At 36.1% G+C, this 18,259-nt stretch overlaps 1 protein-coding gene and 1 pseudogene across 1 annotated transcript in view; both read left to right on the forward strand.

The window, feature by feature from the left end:
* LOC106974095 (FUN14 domain-containing protein 1-like) overlaps positions 1 to 17,499 on the forward strand; it is a 38,673-nt pseudogene extending 21,174 nt beyond the window's left edge.
* The window catches only part of ATRNL1 (attractin like 1), a 754,994-nt gene that overhangs the window by 554,443 nt on the left and 182,292 nt on the right, over positions 1 to 18,259 (forward strand). The window lies entirely within an intron of this gene.

Genomic DNA, 18,259 nt, shown 5'->3' on the forward strand with positions numbered 1-18,259 from the left:
TGGAGCCTGCTTCGGATTTTGTGTCTCCTTCTCTCTCTGCCCCTCCCATGCTCATGCTCGGTCTCTCTCTGTCTCTTAATAATAAATAAACATTTAAAAAAATTTTAAGTATCTTTACCCGCTTTTGTTCAAATTCTCAAAATAGTCCTTCTGAACTTAAATAAAAATTAGGTCTATAGAAACACTAACGCTTAAGTTATATAGGGATTATATTAAAATATGCTCTTTAGTTCTTTTTATGGCATTTGTGTAAAATTGGATAAAATTTCAGGTAGATTGTGAGAGTGTAAATAATGTGTACATGTTATCACAAAAATTATAATGTAATAAATACAATGTACTCGAATTCTTATTAAGGTTGTTTTGTTTTGCTTTGTGGATATGTTTTAAACCTATTACTGTATGCAGTTTGCATCAAAGGTTAAGATTTATCCAATAATTAATGTGTTCATTCATTATTAAAGAATCCTTATTGAACAATTATCATAGGCCTGCCGTTATGGTAAGGTTGCCTATGCAAGGATGGATAAAATTTAGGCCTCACCCCTTAGGCACTCATTGTCTGTTGAGGGAGAGATAGACACTTGACTGGGTGACTTAAAAATATAGGGATGTACATATTCTGTGGGAACAGAGGGAAAGGAGAAACTAATTATGATTATAGGAGAAGTGGAGTAATTGTCTCAATGAGAACTAATCTTGTTCTTGTTTCAAAATTGTCTCAGTATTTGAGACAAGAGCTTGGGGGAAAGGAAAAAGTAAGAGTTCTCCTACAGGACAGAGAACATTCCAGAAGGTAGTCAAGTGGGAGCAGGGAATAGTTAACCTAGCTGCAAATGGACTCCAAGAAAGATGGTGAGAGGCAGGGAAGGGAGCAGTGGATGTTACAGAGAGTCTTACTCCTGTGGCAGTGGGGAACTGGAGAAGATTTTAAAGCACAACAAATCTGTATTCTGGATAAATCCCTCTGGTGGTATTATGGGGAATACATTGAAAGAAAAAGACTGAAAGCAGAGAAAGGTATTAGGAGTCTATCAGTTGATGAAAAAAGAAGTAGGCGTAAAGTAAGGCTATTTATTCATTCATTTATTCATTATGTCAGCAAACATTTGATTTCCATCTATGCCAGGCATTGTTCTAGGCGCTAGTTATTCAACACGGAAAAAAACAGACAAGATTCCCGTGCTTGTGAATTTTATATGCTAGGCAGGAAAGGATTCAGGGACTCTTTTCCCACCCTTATCCAGGACAAAGGTGGTTTCTAAGTAAACCTTTGATTCATGTTGTATTTTTAATAAATTAAGAAAATGCACTCGTGTGTAGAGAGAGAGAGAGAGAGAGAGAGAGAGAGTGTGTGTGTGTGTGTGTGTGTGTGTGTGTGTAAGGATAGATAATATATGCATGAATCTATCTCTCTCTCTCTATTTATATATATACATATACATAAGTTTGTATATTTTTTAAACCTTCTATAGCATAAAGATACTTTTAGAAAAAAATTTGAATTATTTTGCTAGGTATTAAATGCCTATTATATAGCATTTGTGTTCAAAAATCAAAAGATACAGAAGAGGATACAGTAAGTAAAAAGAATTAAACCATTCTCCCACCTTGATCCCCTAGCTACCTACCTATTCATCATCCTATAGGTAACAAGTATTTTCAGGATTTTTGTATTTCTTAAAATTTTTTTTAATGTCTTTATTTTATTTTTGAGAGAGAGGCACAGTGTGAGCGGGGCAGGGGCAGAGAGAGATGGAGATACAGAATCTGAAGCAGGCTCCAGGCTCTGAGCTGTCAGAGGGGGCTCGAACTCACAAAGGGTGAGATCATGACCTGAGCCAAAGTCAGGCGCTTAACTGATGGAGCCACCCAGGCGCCCCAGGATTTTTGTATTTCTTTATAGAGATATTTCATACAGGTGCTTATATCAGGGCTCCCTTCTTTATAGATGCAGTGTTCTTCACTTTGCTAGATAATTACATATTAATGCTTATGGAACTACTTTTTTAATGGCTGCATAGTGTTCCATAGCACCATAATTTATTTAACTAGTCCCCTACTAATGTACAATTAGGCTTTTCCTAATATTTAGCTATTTGAAACCATGTTGCAGTAAATATTATTGTGCAGGTCTTATTAACCTTCCTTTGCCTCCCCTAAAGATCTTATCATCCTCGAAGATACTATGTATTTTCCTTACTTGTTTCATCTTCAATTCCCACACCCACCCTGCATGAGCACGCTAGCTCCAAAAAGCAAAGACTTTTCTTGGGTTTGTTCCCTAATATAATCCTAGTTCCTAGAGGAAGCATTCAGTGAATATTTGTTGAATGAATGGATTGGCACAGGTATAAGTATATGTAGGAAAAAATAGTAGAAGTAAAATTTCTAGTCCAAGAGGAATATACATTTATAATTTTGGCAAAGATTGCCAAATTTATCTTTATACAGCAGGGTATCTCAGCCTCAGCACTGTTGACATTTTGAGCCTGATAATTCTTTGTTGTGGAGGGCTGTGCATTGTACACTGTTGAGCAACATCTCCAGCCTCTAACCATCACTTGCCATTAGATGTGACAACCAAAAATGTTTCCAGACATTGCACATGTTCTTTGTTAAAAACACTGCTCTCGTGTGTTATACTATCTGCAACTCCCACCAACAATTATGACAGTGACTCTTTCCTACAGCCTTGCCAATACTCTAAACATTTTGCTCTTTGAAATCTGATGGTGAAAGCTACTACCTCATAGTTTAAGCTCCCATATTAAGTCACATTTTAATAGAACTTTGGTCTAATGAATCCCTGGCGTTGTATGCTGCAGTGATGAAGGTAAGTTTGATTTTCCGTTATTGAGAGAAAGAGAGTGAATATATGAAATCTAGAATCATTGGGGAAAAAATGTTATGTGCCCTTATTTTTCTTCATTAAAATATCTAAGTTTTACAAATCATTTCTTATCTTCAGACCATTATGACTTCATGGACTGAATCTTCTCTAGAATTACGTAAATTGGCCTTAATTAATGAACAAAATTTGGAGTCAAAACACTTGGACTTGAGTGCAGGTTTTCCTAATTACTAGTGGTATTACCTTGGGGAAGTCACATAAACTCTGAGCTGCAATTTACTTGTATGAAAATTGTGGGTAATAACATTTGCTCTCTCTACATCACTGAACAATTATTTTTTTTTTTAGATTGTGAAGCTTTTCACAATTGCAAGGGCTTAGGATAATTATTATGAAGGTTTTATGACCCACTGCTTTATCTTATGACTCATAGTGTCTCGAGAGTTTATCACTTCTCAGTGCTTCAGTAAATCCCTTCTAACTGTTCTCACTCATTTATTTATTAAACATAGGCACTTTGTACCTTACCATACCTTTGCTCCAGCTCTGTAGTCTTAAATCATTACAGTACAATTTTCTTCATAACTGAGCAAGTCCCAGACAGACTCATCATTCATTGATTCATTCAGTGAACATGAAATAAGCACCATTATCTTCCCCCCCACTGACTTGCCTTTTCAACAGCTCCATTTTCGTCAATGCTGTTATTAATCTAGTCTTAAGGGTTGGAACTTTGTAGTCATCTACCTTGCTTGTTCCCCGTTTTACTGATCCCAGATGTCATGAGCAGACTTATTATGATAGAGCACCCCTTTTCCGTTCCCTCCCACTGATTTTTAAGCTTATGAGAGCTGCCTATTGGCTACTACATCAAATACAAGTTATTTTTTACTAGCTCTCCTTATTACCCTCACCAATTAGATCTCCTAACTACTTTTCCTTTCATTGCACCAGGACCATTCTTGCACCTATGCTTTTGTTCATCATGTTCTCTGCCCTACAGTTTTCTTCATCTGTTCTTTCACCTACCAACCAGCCCTATCTTTCAAGGCCTGTATCGTTATCATTACTCCTCCATATTTTTTGTACCTTGATATTTCACCCTGCTCTGATCTTCTTATCATTTAATTCGTGTTCTCATTGGCCAGTTTCACTTAGTATGTCACAGAGGATCTCAATCCTGGCTGCACATCAGAATCACTTTCTAAGAATTTTGTAATCTTGGTATCTAATCCCAGAACCACCCTTTGAAGTCATTGTAGTTTTGACATTGAGTGGCTTAAACATTCTTGTGGATATTGTAATTATTTTGTTTTTCTCTTCTTAACCAAAAAGTTCTAAGTGCCAGTAAAAATGCTAAAGGTACATGGTTAATAATTGTTTGATCGGTATTTTGAATATCAAAATGTTTCTTCTTCCTTTTCTGCAAAGCCTATGATTTTCATCCCACCTCTGCCAATTTCTGACTCCATGACTTAAATAAATTGCCTGTTCTCTTTTAGCCTCATTTGTCTTCATATGTAACATGAGAATCATATCTATGTTTCTAAGTGTTATGAGAACATGTATATACATATAAATCATAGCTAATAGTTGATAAAAGCAAGCACTTTGACTAGTATTAACATTGCACCATGTTTTTCTGGAGATGCTGGGAACCCCTTCATCTTTCTTGCTTTAGGATTTACTATTTTATGACTTGATAAGATACGCTTATCTACATTACTATTAGAATTAGGAAGACAGGATATCAAGGCCCTATTGCAAGCTACTGTGCAATTTTTATGTCCTTTAATTACATTTTCTCATTCCAAGGAGCAAATGAGTGTCCCATTTTTTTGACCATCCATCCACTGACTGTTCCCTTGGTTACAGTAGAATATGTACCACCACAGTTTTTTTCTTGTCAGCAGCAACTCTGAGCCACGAATATTGTAAATATACACATCCTGTTCTCTTCACATTATCAAGTGGCTCTCTCTTCCTCATAAATGCACTTTAAAGGAAGATTTTAGTTTGTTAATTTTGCTAACTTTTATTGTACAGTTTATAATTACTTCATTTAATTAAAAAATTAGGGAGTAGCAACATTATTCTGTTAAATTTGGACTCATCATAAAAATTGTGCTCTTGTGAGAATTAGCAAGAAAACAGAGTATTTTGTTTTCCACGGAAGGTTGTTACATAAATTACTTTTATCAAGTTCTATGTCTTAAGTCATTTTTCATCCTTTTCTGTTCTTACTAATGAAAACATTGAAATTGCCTTTTTTAAGTAAAAAATACAGATGTATGAAAAAACAAGTATTATTTAATCACTTGTCTCCATTAAATTAGATGCAAATAATAGCAAAGGAATTAACCAAAGTGATACATTGTCAACTGTAATACAGGTGAAAATATTCAGAGCTATTAAATGGGGAAAATAACTACTTCAACCATGGACATTTATGCTGGTTTTCAGTTTCAAACTTGTCAAAGTAATGATGGTGGCCAACCCCTCCTGCACTAGAACTAGAAACTGTGCGGGTTTCTTTGTTTTTTATAGAATTTTTTTTTAATGTTTATTTATTTCTGAGACAGAGACAGAGCCTGAGTGGGGGAGGGGCTGAGAGAGAGAGGGAGACACAGAATCCAAAACAGGCTCCAGACTCCGAGCTGTCAGCACAGAGCCTGACGCGGGGCTCGAACCCACCAACCGTGAGATCAGGACCTGAGCTGAAGTTGGTCACTCACCGACTGAGCCACTCAGGCGCCCCACAGGTTTCTTTGTTATCATGCAAGTTTTTCCCATAAGTTTGTCAAATCTGAAGACGCAGCATTGCTAAACAGTGCATATTTTCGGTTTCCAAACTTTTTGTAGTTGAAATTTATTCAGATGCCAACAATACTAAGGGCTTAGGGTTGGGAAGAAAGTGCTTTTGAAAAATTTTGTGATTGTCTTTCTTACAGTAGATTGAAGGGATCAAACAGATGTATGTTTGATTCTCCTCTGTTACATGAATATATTGACACTCACGTTGTCAGTTGCTGGAAGGACGAAATGCACTTGGCATGGGGTCTGAAACCTAGTTAGTGCTCAGTACATTGTTGTAAAGTATCATGCTGTTTCTAGAAGATGGTCAGAGGGACAACCCTCACTGCATCTTCTCAAGAGGCTGTATTTTTCTACTTGTGATTTATATTGGACTTTAAAGTGGGATTTCTATGGGGAAGAAAGAAAAGAGGAAAGTAGTGGGGAGAGGGGGGAGGGTGGGATCACCTTCAGAGCTGGCCTCAGAGGTATCATGGCGACCGGAAACCCCCTCGCCAAGAGCATGAAAGCAATGAGGAGTCTCAAAAAGTGTCCCATTTAACTGAGTTTGTGAGAAGACACAATTGGTGGGATCAAACGTTTGGCTGCAGTTCTGGACCTATGGTAGAAGAATACTCAGTAGCCACTCAGGTTGTAAAAGGTGGACTGACTGGCTGCTGTGAGGGATTTTTGTTCTAGAAAAGTTGGAAAACTTGCAACAACCACAGTAGGTGCCAGCTTTCTTCTTCTTTAGGTTGCCGGTCACAGGGGTTACACGCAGACTGACTGGAAGAGAGTTGAAAAGATGTAAACAAAGCGAAAGACAGATTAAGAAACAAGCAAATAAGACAGCACTTGAAATCAACAATATAACTGAAGAGGCAACAGAATTTATCAAACAGAGCATAGTGATATCCAGTGGATTTGTGGGAGGCTTTTTGCCAGGCCTTGCATCTTTTTTTTTTTAATGTTTATTTATTTTTGAGAGAGAGAAAGAGGCAGAGTGCGAATGGGGAAGGGGCAGAGAGACGGAGACTGAATCTGAAGCAGGCTCCAGGCCCTGAGCTCTCAGCACAGAGCCCCCTGCACGGCTCGAACCCATAAACTGTGAGATCATGACCTGAGCCGTGGTCAGATGCTTAACCGACTGAGCCACCCAGGCGCCCCTGCCTGGCCTTGCATCTTAAAGACTTGAATGTTCTATCACAATAGAGTCACCTGTAAGAAGAGAAGTGGCAGCAACAAGGTGTTTCTCAACATTACTAACTACCAGGTTCCCCAGGGCATCGAGAAACTGCGGAGCTAGACAATGCCAAACTCACAACTTGGTGTTTTGCTACTGAAGTTTGGCAAACTAGTATCTCCTGTAAAAACAATGTATATGGTATGTATACATTAGTATTCCTGAGCAAAACATAGCTTTCATTATTTTTAAAAAATTTGCATTGGGCTACCTGGGTGGCTCAGTTGGTTAAGTGTCCAACTTCAGGTCAGGTCATGATTTCACGGTTTGTGAGTTCCAGTCTCACATTGGGCTCTGTGCTGCCAGCTTAGAGCCTGCTTCAGATCCTGTGTCCTCCTTTCTCTCTGCCCCACCCCACACTCTCTTTCTCATTCTTAAAAATAAATAAACATTAAATTTTTTTTAATTTGCATTTGGTTTTAAATGAGCCTAGAAAATTGGCTATAGGCATATACAGGAAAAAAATGTGTTGAATATATTCTCCAGGAAATAGTAAATAATAAAATGAGTAAGTAAATAAATAAACAAAATACTGATAAAGCAAAGATAACAATCCTTGTTTTATTTAAATAAGATATTCTTCATTTTGCTTTATACTATAGTGCCAGTAAGTAAACATTTGTATTACAGCTTTAACATTAGGGTTCACTCTTCTTTCAGAGATATGTTTGCAGTAAACTGAAGATTTGTAATGCCCTTTTGTGGAAGGATTTAGAAGTAATAGACTTATGAATGATATTAATCAGATTTCATACAAACAACAAGAAAAGAAAGAAAGGGCTCTCTGGTTCAATTAGTCTTCATTATCTCTGAACTTGGAGATACTCACACCTGGTTTCATATTCCAGATCTATCACCTGATGGTTGGTTGATTTATGCCAAATTACTAAATTTATCTGAGCTCAGTTTCCTCATCAATAAAACAAAAGTAAAAAATAGCAGGGTCACAGGGTGGTTCTGAGGATTTGATGAGATCATACATATAAAGGACTTTCCTTGCCTAGTTCATTTTATAAGCACTTTTTAGGCAGTAACTGTTATCACTCCTACTTTTACTACTAACCATAGTGTCTGATGTTCTAGGTTTCTTTGTATGTCTTAGAAAAATATGGAAGAGTCGAACAGCTATTGCCCCAGAAGTGGGTTGACTTCAAAGATAATGAAGCCTAAGTGTGAAGGCCCCTCATATGCACAGGACCCTTCTAAAGACTGGCATTTAATACTGTATTCTTCATTTATATTCTTTCTCTTAAAGAGAGTTTCCAAAACTCCAAAAGTTTCAGGTTCCACAAAACCTGGATCTAGGTTGTACTGACCTGAAAGTGTTTTTTTTAATTTTTTTAAATTTTTTAATGTTTATTTATTTTTGAGAGAGAGGGAGAGACAGAGCATGAGCAGGGGAGGAGCACAGAGAGAGGGAGACACAGAATCCGAAGCAGGCTCCAGGCTCTGAGCTGTCAGTACAAAGCCCGACGTGGGGCTTGAACTCACGAACCGCAAGATCATGACCTGAGCCAAAGTCGGGCGCTCAGCCGACTGAGAGCCACCCAGGTGCCCCGTTTTTTTAAATTTTTTAATAAAATGTTTAAAGGAAAACCTTTATAAGGAAGTCTAAAAAATTTATGCCATCTAATGAACACATTGATAGCAATATTTATATTAAATTACCATTTTAACCCCAAATCCCATAAGTTCATAAAATCTTCAAAATGATGCTGCAAGTAAAAATGGCATATTAAAAGCAATGAAAATTAGAGGTAACTAGAGCATGGCAGTAAAACGCTGAAGATATGTAATCAATGATATGGAATTGTCTCATTTTTTATACTCAATACTTTCTAAGCTGTTCTTCATAAAAAAATAGTTTTAACAGATCAGTGAGAAAGTTAACTGAGTAAACTTACTGAAAATAAATATCAGTCCTCTTCAAGTTAAAGTATGTCAAAAGCATACTGAGGCATAGATCTTCCAACAAATTAGCAATTAAATGTCTATTACTCACACATGCAATAATTGAAGCTGAGAAAATTACATATTTGAAGTCAATAAAACAAACTCTGGTATTATAAAAACAAGCAAGCTGCAGTCTACAGAAAATATATTTCTGTTTAAAATGGTGAGCTTCAAAAATTTGAGAAAAAAAAACTTAGAGGTTTTTCTGGTGACATGAATTAGTGAGTTTGAATAAAGCATTAATAAAACCACTGAACATGTCTTGGAGTTTGTATTCTTAATCTTAGTCTTTTAAAGAATTTCTTGATGGGTTTTCTTAATATGCCTGTGTGCTTTGGGGCACCTGGGTGGCTCAGTTAGTTAAGCGTCGGACTTCAGCTCAGGTCATGATCTCGCGGTCCGTGAGTTTGAGCCCCATGTCTGGCTCTGTGCTGACAACTTAGAGCCTGGCGCCTGCTTTGGATTCTGTGTCTCCCTCTCTCTCTCTGCCCCTCCCCCGCTCACACTCTGTCTCTGTCTCTCAAAAAATAAACATTAAAAAATTTAAAAATAAAAAAATATGCCTATGTGCTTTGTAGGTATGAAATATAAAAAATATAATGTAAAGCAGTTCAGAAAAAGTTTTTGATTTACAAGTCAAGTGTTTTAAAAATATGTGCCCTACCTTTAAAAAGTGTATATCTACTGCAAGGTAAATAAAGTGTATTAAAAATGTTTCTCCTAAAAAAATAACAAACTTTAAAAAAATTCAACGTTTTGATCTTATGGAACATATGATATTAACTTTTTTAAGAAGCTGGATCTTGTAGAAATTAAATTACATTCAGTAGCAAAAAAGATCCATTATTTGTCAGATATATTACTTCAGCACTGTGGTGAGAAACTACACCCCCAATTTACAAAGAAAGAAATATAAGAATAACCAGGATTAAATAATTTTCCCAAAGATAGACACAACCAACACAAGCATTTAAAGGCTTCTTGCTTACTGTCTGTCTCCTAATCTTCTTAGGTCACATCATCTCTCAGCATTTTGAGAAAATGCCCTCTTTTATTATGTTTTCAGCAGATTGTGAATCTAATATACCAGCTTTACCCTTTTCCATACTTTCCTTCCTTGAGTATATTTTCAGGAGAGAAATCAGTTCTAGTTTTCTGTCTCTTCCAAATAGTTAAAACCATAAAAGATCATAGATGTAGTAAATCAGTTTAGAAGCCCAATGACTTGATTGGGATGTTCAATTTTACTATAATAGCCTAATCTGAAATGTTATCTGAAATGCTTACTCCTTCACAATTTTTTCTCGGTGCTACAAAAATTGTTCATAACAAGAACAATCTTGGGGGAAAAAATAAGATGCGATGTTTCAGACAGCTTAATGGGGCTGCCACCGTACTAGATAACCATTGTTTAGAGGAGTCTTGGATTAGCTGAAGGCTAGTATAGACAGAACATATTGAACAATGTCTTAAGTTGCACTTTAAAAGTCAGGATAGACAGTTCTCGTAAGAAATGAAGGCTCCTTTGACCATTATAGGTGTTCTGTGGCTAAAGATGAAGTGCCATACTAACAGAACAGAGCTTGCAATTTATGGTATTGGATTCCAAGGTGAAAAAGAAGGTTAACAATTTTGTTTTTTGTAAATTTTTTCTTTCCTAAGAACAGAAATTCCAAGTTATAGAATGCAGTATTGACAAAGCCATTTTTATACAATGCCTTGGTGATTATAAGTAGGAGTTAGAGAAAATATCATACTGCTCAATATTTTGGCAATTAATTTCAGAGAAAGTCTTCCTAACGAAATCTAACTGAGTTGCTCCCTTACAAAAATTGAACCTTATTAAATAATCTAACTCATTGATATGGTCCATTTGTAGAAGCAATTTATTAGTCTAATGGTTAACACCTGTTAGTTGAAGCTGAAAAAATGAGAAGATTTTAACTGAAAGCAAATGCAGTAAATTCTGGTTCTTTTTTTCTGGTTTCATAAAAGGTTCACACACATATACATACACACACGCACACACACACACACACACACGCACGCATGCACAATCTCTTCCCCTAGACAATTGTAATACATTTTCCCTATGAGTTAAAAGCCATAAGTATCCCCACAGATATTTTTTTGCAAGTGAAATTGCTTTTCATTTGGCAAAAACTAAACCTATGATTCATACCAGCTTAGAGCACTCAAGGCCAAAGAGTACATCTTGCTTGCTTTGACTGACATTTTTGCAGGCTAAATCAGACCTGCATGATTCAGCTGCATTGAGATTCATTATGCTGTGAGAGGGGAGATTTGGGGGTGGTGTAAAAGAGCATAAAGGGAAATTGTCTTGGAAATTGTGGCTTGTGACTGAGGTAAAAACCAGCCACAACCAATAGGCAGCTTCAATTGGTATTATACTGAGGAGGCACCATTTTCCTGCCACCACCTTTATACAAAGAGCTAGCAAAGAACATTGAGGATGATCTAGTAAAGAAAATTTTTGTGGGGAAGCAGAAAAGGGGACTTTTCTTTGCTATGAGAAATGAAGTCAAGGTAGAGAGCAAGAGTAGAGTAAATGGCTCTTTTTCTCTGCTCAGGCGTTAAAAGTAAATCAAGTGCATATTTTGTGTAAAATGAAAAGCGGAGAAAAATCCATCACCAAAAACATTTACCTATATGTCCATCATTAGCAATTCATTCCTTTTAGATTTCTTCATTAGGCTTTTTCATCAGGTCCCTTTAAAATTCATATGCCCAGAAGGGTTACAATCTTCCGATATCAGGTACTTTCCCATCCAAACGTAGTACAAGGAGAACACAAGAAATTTACTTCGGGAAGATGGGATCAGAAGAGAAAAGTGTTTATAAAGGATTACTGTAGCCAACACCCCATTTTGCTAAATGTATTTGGTTTATTTTCTCTTGGTACTGATATATAACCCAGTCATAACTGATTGTATTTAACACCAAGTACGTAATATATGGTGCAAAATGAATATACCGAAACTTTTGGCACAAAATTATGAAGAATTTCAAGATGGAGAGTTTCAAGAATTTCAGCAGAGCATTTAACCAGGCTTGGGGCCCTCCTAAACACAGGGCCCTGTGTAACTGCACAGGCCATATGCCCATGAAGTCAGTCTTCATTTTATTCATTATAATAGTAGAAATGGTGAACTCTAAGCCAGATTCGTAAAAACATTTCATTAAAGATATTCAAATACTGACTTGTGAATTCTCAACACTAATACAAAATTTTACCCAAGTTCTTTTTAAGCTAATGGGTGCCTTTAGAAATCACTAAGTGTAACTCTTTTTATTCTGTATGACTGACCTATCTTCTCTGCCTACATATCTTTCCTTATTTGCCTGACGTTCTTTGGGAATGTATAGGTTTCATGAGTTCCTACCTTATTATTTGAAGTTTGGACCCTCAGCCCTTACCTGTAAGCCTGAGATTCAAGAGCCTAGTACCCATTTACCATTCCTAACTCATGAACCACCCAAGTACATAAATTCAAGGATTGCTCCCTAGAATATCCCCCAAATAAGCGCTCATGTAGAACATCCAGCCATTTTTCCAGCCCCAGGTTTGAGATTGGAATGTGCATGAAAGATACCTGGCTATGCCAAATCCTAAAGGAGATTAATGAAAGCTAGGGATGGTTTCACCTCTTGGTAGAATATGTTTCACATTCCTATTCAATTTTCAGTAAACTGCTATCTAAGCCAATTTTCCTTTCTAGTATCTATTTTGAATTTAGTCCGGCAGTAGGCTGCTTTTTGATTCCTCTCTTAAGTTTTATCTTTTAATCTTTGGTTGACACTTTACTATAATTAATATTACATTAATCCCACCACTGACAGAATGCCCCAGGACTTTTTTTTCTTATTTTGTTTTTTCAAGATCAGGTGTCACTGATAACTCTTCTGACTTTTTAATCTTTTACTCAGTTGTGATTAGAGTAAATGAGGCCATTCTTTGATGTGAGGCTTTCTTTTATTCCTCCCAGCCCCATCCCACAGGCATCAAAGATGTTACATGAAATAATGACATTTTTATAATGTTGACTAATAGTCATTAGACAGGAGTTGAGAAATGAATGGCATTGAGGTTTTGAATAATCTGCTGTTAATTTTTAATGTTATAGTTTAGAAAATAATTGTAAATCCTGTTTGTGATCGGAGTTAATCATTAAAACTCTTTTTAAGTAATATGTATTTAGTCACTACACTATGTCTAAGGCAGTTCTAAATACATACTTCTAAAATACTTGCTCTCTAAATTTTCCCTTCAAAAACATACAACCATAGCTTGTCAAGTTACTAACAAGTGAATGTGAATAGTTTAGTTTAAAAATATTGAATCGTCTTTGTAATACTTGACTGTTTTTTTTAAAGACTATTATTATATTATGTTTTTAAAATAAAACACTTATATAAAAGTGTACTCTTTTTTTTTTCTGTGCATTGTATACAAAGTGTTCCACTACCAATAGGTCACTTTGACTTTAGGAAACAGTATTGATAATATTTTCTCTTCACTCAGAAAATGTTTACACTAAGTATCATATTATAGTGTTGGATTATTTTTCTAAAATGAAGCTTTTAAAGATTTTATAGGCTTCCAGTTATAATCCAATATAACAGAATAAACGTGAGGCCAAGGGTCTGTAACAAAATATGAAAAGCTATGATGCTTGAACCTAAAAAAGACAAATGTAGTATGTAGACTTCAAAATGTATAAGAAATCTGGAAGAATCAGTATAATAATTTGTTTAAGGCAAAGTGCTTAGAAGAGAGGAGACAGTAAAACTACAAAAAAAGTCAAATACTCTTTTATTGAAGGAACTTTAGTATGCTAGAGGTAACATTTAAAAAAATTTTTTTAACATTTATTTATTTTTGAGACAGAGAGAGAGAGAGCATGAACAGGGGAGGGTCAGAGAAAGAGGGAGACACAGAATCTGAAGTAGGCTGCAGGCTCTGAGCTGTCAGCACAGAGCCCGACGCAGGGCTCGAACCCACAGACTGCGAGATCATGACCTGAGCTGAAGTTGGATGCTTAACCGACTGAGCCACCCAGGCGCCCCTAGAGGTAACATTTAAAGAGTATTAATAGCTTTATGCTTCCTTGATGGCATAGGCAATTAGTATGTGATGGAGTCAGTTACCAAGCTTAATCATGAATTCAAGATAATGCATCTTTAAAATAAATGGGATAGTTCAAGAGTAAACAGTATGTTATCTAGGAAGTTCAGTACCAAAATCAGATATCAAGACCTTACTTCAAGGTAGATCCTTGCTGCCAATTATATAAGGCATATGTTAATCTTGACAGAACATTCTAGTAAAACTCAGACTCCTTAGTCTGGCATTTAAATGCCTCTGAAATCAAGTACCATTTACTCTGTTCAACCTCATGTCCCTCTGCGATTCCAGGCCAAACCTCTGTTCTTAACCATATTAAACCCGGATGTGCCTCTGTGCCATGCTCTTGCTCAGCCTTGACTTTTTCTTATTCTCCTAAAAGTCTTCATTCTAAAGACTGAGTTCAAACTTTTATGAACCCATTCTTTCTTATTCAGGGCAACTCCATCTCCCACACTTCTGTGTACCACTGGTAGAACACATAAACTTCTTGATTTTATATTTCTTGATAGCCACATCATACCTCTCTCAAAACACTGTAATACTCTGAAAGGCTGTTAAGAAGTCTTACATTTCTTTGCAGTCCTCCGTGGATTCTAGCAGTACTTTGAACAAAATAGTTGAATTTTTCCACTGATTAAATATTCACTTTTTTTTTGTTTTTTAGGGAGAGAGAGAGACAGACAGACAGACAGACAGACAGACAGACATGGAGCATGAGCAGGGGAGGGCAGAGAGAGAGGGAGACACAGAATCTGAAGCAGGCTCCAGGCTCTGAGCTGTCAGCGCAGAGCCCCATGTGGGGCTTGAACTCACAAACCATGAGATCATGACCTGAGTCGAAGTCAGATGCTCAACCAACTGAACCACCCAGGCACCCCAAATATTCACTTTTAATGAAGGTACCAGACTGGATGCTGTTTATATTACAGATAATAAAGGATCAGATTACGCCTTTTTCTTTTACCATCAAATAGAAATTACTGTTTGTAGTCCTTTTCATCTCATGATGGCTTTTGCCAGAAACTTCTCTGGTACCTACCAGAAAAAGTAAAAGCAAAACAAAACTAAACTAAATCATTATAACTATGTGACAAAAACAACTCTTTAGGAATTTTTTAACAATTAAGTATGTATGAAAGTGTGGTATGTTTCTCCTATTGAAATAAGAGCACTTTTAGATATAGAAAGAAAATTTACTCCATAGAGGTAAAGTCACTTTCTATAAACTAGAAATTTCAGGAAGAACAGAATTCAAACATTTCCAAACAGCCTCACTATCCTCTGGATTTTGTTCAAATGAGATTTGACCAGCAAATCATTCGATTGTCTATATTTGTATTACATTATAACTAGGGTTTACGTCTAAGATTTTTCTCAGTAGGAGAAGTCTGTTTTAACCAGTGGTTCTCAAATTAGAATTGTATCAGATCCAGAGAAATGCTTGTTAAAATGAAGATTCTCAGGCCCAGTCCCCTCTGACACTTTCATTTAGCTAATCTCAAGAAGACCCTGAATTCTTCCGTTTAATAAGCTGGTCTATAATCAGAGCTGTTGAGTCTCTAACCACTGTTAGAATCTCTAATCACTGAGAACTAATACTCTAAAGGACACTTTCTTTTGTTTTGTTTTCTGTAACTTTTTCTGAAATGGCAAGAGTATAGAAGAGAAAGATTAGGGATGGAGAATGAACAAAACTCAGAACATTCTAATCTGAGCTACTCAGTGAATACTGATGGGACTGTCTTCTGTGGTCCATCTTATTAAAAAAGTAATTAAGGACTTGCCCACTGTAACTTTAAGTGAGCATAACAACTGGGAAATGCCCCATCCCAGCGGGCATTAGTGACAGAGCAGGAACCCTGGATCAGGTCAGTTATCCAGGAATCCTAATGAACAACAACAACAACAACAACAACAACAACAACAAAACAAGAGCATTTTAGAAAAATACCAATCTCTCATAGCTACCTGTACAATTGTCTTCATGATCTGATAGATACTACCAAAAACCCAGGTCCTGATAGGAGTCAGCACTGAGGATGAACTTTTCTGAATATGTGGATCGCTTTTGTTTATCACCATCACAAAACTCCAAGATAACTCTCAGGATTCCTTAAGAGGGTGATATGACTTCATTGGCAAATATCATCAAGCAAATAAGTTATCACAGCAGTGTCATAACTATGGGATAATGTGCATATGTGCATAATTGCCAGAGAGCTAGGAAAACTTTAGAGCATATGAATTGTTTTATTATTTACGATCTTGAATTATAACTGCCACAGGAGACATCATAGACATCACTGACATTTTTTTAAAAATATGTATGTATATCAAAGGAACTAGAGACAACATAAAGTGGCTATCATTTTCAAACTTGACCTACCAGCTTAAAATTGATGTAGGTAGTTGAATGCTTGCCTCATTTAAACAAACATGAGAGCCAGAATTTCCACATCACATTTCTATTTTGACCAATATGGTAGAGTAAGTTTGAAGATTTGAATTGCCACCCCAAAAAAAGTTTCTAAGTAGTGTTTGAAAGCCTCTCTGATTAAGTGCCATTTGATTGAACTAAAACTCTCCTCAGAATAAGCATGAACATTGATTAATAATTCATACTGAAAGTTTTAGCAATGAAATCTGTTGATGTCCGTAACTTATTTGAAATGTCTCCGAAGAAATGGACTGATAGATTGACAAATGGACAGATCGGTGATAAAGTTGTGATAAAGCAAATAGAGCAAAAGGTTAAGATTTGTAGAATTGGAATGACAGGTATACATATAGTGGTTACTACACCATCCTTCCAACCCTTCTGCATGCGTGAATACTTGCATAATGAATTGTTGTCGGGAAAAGCATTTATCAGTAGAGAAGGGGAACGATCCTTTTTTTCTGGTTGGAAAGGCAGTCAACCTACAGACTTGAACACAGGATTTATAGTCAGACGGACCAAGAGTAGAATACCTATTTTTACACATAGTGTCTATGTGACCCTGGCCATGTTGAGTGAAACACTAAGGTCTCATTTTTATCATCTGTAACAAGAGTATAATGTATGTACCACCTATTGTATGTGTAGGAATTAAATATAATATGAAATGTCTGACACCAGTAAACAAAGAGCACAAGTTATTGTTTTTTTAAATTGTTACTAGTTTTTATGTCTACTATTAACTGAATAACAAAATAAAAATAATTTATATATCCTAATTTCCCTTAAAAATATTTCTAAATTCAAAAGATTAATTTTAGCAGGGGAATTATGACTTTAATGTTATATCAAGAAATGTAAAGTTCTTGCTAAGTAAATAATTTAGTTTCTATAATCTCCAAATTCAGAATCCTGTAAGATTAAGGAAAATTAATTGACACAAATTCCATGGTATTTTATGTGTTTCAAGATTAATTTCAACAAACTTAAATTTAACTGTAGTTTACTGACAAGAAGGAAGGAGGTATTTAGTATAAAGTTCTAGCCAACATATTTGCAGCAAAACGATTCATTCGGGGGTGGGGGTGGGGGTGGGAATTAGCCCTGTGTTAGCTGCCGGGAGGGAAAATGGAGCTTAATACAAGGCCCCCATCCACAAAAGAATTTCATTGTGGTTAGGAAGAAATATCTAGCCCTTGGGAAAAAGAACAATGCATGAGTTAAAAATATAAGGCGTGTAACAAAGAAATATATGATTAAGAACTGAATGAATAATATAAATAATACGTGCTGAGAATTCAGAAAAGGGAAGAAATCATAATAGCTTTGAAGTAAAAATTTTGGGGATTCTGGGCCTATTTAAACCCTTTGGAACATGAAGGAAACTTCTTGAGAACATGTGGTTTTGATGGGAGACTAAATGCAGTTGAATAGATAGTATTGTTCAGGCAGGTCTTTCCTAGGGAATTATGAACAGGAGGGACAAACGAGAATAGAGTATTCAACAACAATCACGAGATGAGTAGCTGAATGCTATACACTTCCTTCATTTCAAGAGGTATTTAGAGTCTAGTTCATGTAAAGAATTGGGATAGTTGCTGATGGCTAATATGAGTGAGATTTGGCCCTAACTCCAAGGAGTTTGTAAGTGACAATAAGTAGAACTGTTAAATGCCAAGTGTATTCCAGGCTAGTTGGAGTCTATAAGAAGAGCTAAGAAAAAAAATCCGTGATATACAAAGTATAAAATAGCAAACACCATAAATGAAAGACGAAATGCTAGGCAAACTCAGAGAAGAGTTTTCTTGCAGTTGACATAAGGGAGATACT

This window comes from Acinonyx jubatus, chromosome D2 (genome assembly GCF_027475565.1).
Source record: "Acinonyx jubatus isolate Ajub_Pintada_27869175 chromosome D2, VMU_Ajub_asm_v1.0, whole genome shotgun sequence".
Lineage (NCBI taxonomy): Eukaryota > Metazoa > Chordata > Mammalia > Carnivora > Felidae > Acinonyx > Acinonyx jubatus.